The sequence below is a fragment of the Musca autumnalis genome, unplaced genomic scaffold, assembly GCF_047663935.1.
Source record: "Musca autumnalis isolate F117 unplaced genomic scaffold, ASM4766393v1 scaffold_1, whole genome shotgun sequence".
Taxonomy (NCBI): domain Eukaryota; kingdom Metazoa; phylum Arthropoda; class Insecta; order Diptera; family Muscidae; genus Musca; species Musca autumnalis.
In genome coordinates, this window is record NW_027411644.1 from 1,126,545 (window position 1) to 1,128,741 (window position 2,197).

Sequence of the window (2,197 nt, forward strand, 5' to 3'; positions counted from 1 at the left end):
AATGGCTGTTTGGCACGATAACTGTTGAAATGGCTACCCAAATTAGATGCAGCGTTTATAATCATTACTACAATATCGTATTTCCCCCTTGGGAAGTTTTTATTGTTTAAAGACCAAACATACATAGATGTTGGTCTCCCAGGAAATATATGCTGTAACTTAAGTTAGTTTTATATGCATAGTCTTAAATATTATATAAAATCATACATTTTGCAGCATTAAAATATATAATATTCTAACAATGTTTATAAGATTTCAAAAGTGTACATCTTCCTGGGAGGGGAGTGGGGCTTGGATTGAGACGACGAACACGGCCGAAGTACCTGCGGATTTCTTCAGATTTAAAAATGCTATACAAATCGGTGTTAGCAATCTTCAGTTGAGGGAGGTTCTTCAAGGTGGGTCGAACCTTTTTTTGCAAAAAAACCTTCATCTTTGTGGTATATGATAAGGGGTGCACGACGACCGCGTATGGTACCTCGGCCTGCACGGCATCTTTGGTATTTGTTCACCTTTTGGATTTCAGTCCAGATCTTCAGTAGAGGTCACCATCAAGGTATGTGTTTCGGAACAACTCTAGTTGAGTAAAAACTCTCCGATTTTTTTTTTTTTGAAATGTTTTCCCTATGTAGATATTGTTGCGCTGATCATGGGAATGTATAATTTTCTTGGGGGACGGATCCGGTTACCCGGTTATTGGAACCGAAAGTCCGGGTACAAAACCCGGCTCTACTGAACCTATTGCTACAAAATGGTTATCATTGGAAAGCTTATGGAAATACCTATCTAACAAGTGGTAATATGATGGGGATAGTTTCTGGTGGTCAGGTGATATAACCCAAAAACTGATTTTTGGACCCGGATTTTTCCATAAAACCTTTAAAAAGTCGAAAATGGGCCCATTATGGGTTCCCATTTAATGTTAGCCAGATTATATCTGGATCCAGGGAAGGTATTACAACATATAGCACCATTTTGGAAAGGTTAAAGTGTGAGCTACAACCTGGCTAAGATTAAATGGGAACCCATAATGGGCCCATTTTCGACTTTTTAAAGGTTTTATGGAAAAATCCGGGTCCAAAAATCAGTTTTTGGGTTATATCACCTGACCACCAGAAACTATCCCCATCATATTACCACTTGTTAGATAGGTATTTCCATAAGCTTTCCAATGATAACCATTTTGTAGCAATAGGTTCAGTAGAGCCGGGTTTTGTACCCGGACTTTCGGGTCCAATAACCGGGTCCCCCCAAGAAAATTATACATTTCCGTGATCAGCGCAACAATATCTACCTCTGGAAAAAATTTCACAAAAATCGGAGAGGTTTTACTAAACTAGAGTTAAGCCTGTGCTTCCAAAACCAACTGATCAGAGCACGACGAGTTTTTCAAGATTCCGTAGAGGTTTGGTGACCTATAACAAGGAACACACATTAAATCAATTCATCATCACCCCAACCCATTTACTTACCGACTTGTTTGCTGTCAGCATAATGCGCTTTATGCTTGTTGTTGGTTGCCTAAACGATTTTGGTATCAGGATAATCCCACCAATTGATTGACGACATCACGGCTGGGCAAGAGTTGTTTTGTTTGTTAATTGTTTTCCGAGTGTGCCCTGAGGACCGTGATACAGAAAAACATTGTTTTTAGGGATTTTTCACAGAAATTCTTTTTGCACGCTGCTTACCATCTTTTTTGACAATTTTGCAACAATTATTGCATTCTGCAGCCCGAATTACATTAACCAAGAGAAGCGCCAAAAAAAAACTTAATATGCATTCTCCTGAAATTGTGCCAATGATTGTCGTATCGTCACTTAATTGAAATTTATTTGTTCCAAGAAAAATTATATAAAATATTGAAATGTAAACAAACAATAGTATGTTGTTATTGTTGTCATTGACATACAATAACAACAACTTTCATTTCGTTTTGAATACATGGTTGTATTTGGCAGCTCAAGGACGGTTTTTTCAAATGAGATTACCTTCTTATTCTGCCATGTTTAAAACTCCGTACACACTAGAGCTTTTTTGCCGGGTTAACCTTCTTTATGAGGATTTAGTTGACGTATACCTAATGGAATTGACATTTGAAACCCAAACCCACTGGGTTAACCCGGTTATATGTAAACGGCCTATAAGAGTGAATAATCGCAACTAACGTCTTGTCGTTTACTTGGGAATAAAAAGG

General features: G+C 38.0%; 1 long non-coding RNA gene across 1 annotated transcript; it reads right to left on the reverse strand.

Moving 5' to 3' along the window:
• Positions 1-1,240: 1,240 nt before the first annotated feature.
• On the reverse strand, positions 1,241-1,855 carry LOC141390287 (uncharacterized). The gene is made up of 3 exons (XR_012409317.1): positions 1,692-1,855; positions 1,473-1,619; positions 1,241-1,415 (listed from the first exon to the last, which is right to left on the reverse strand). It is a non-coding gene; the product is annotated as an uncharacterized lncRNA (long non-coding RNA).
• Positions 1,856-2,197: the final 342 nt, after the last annotated feature.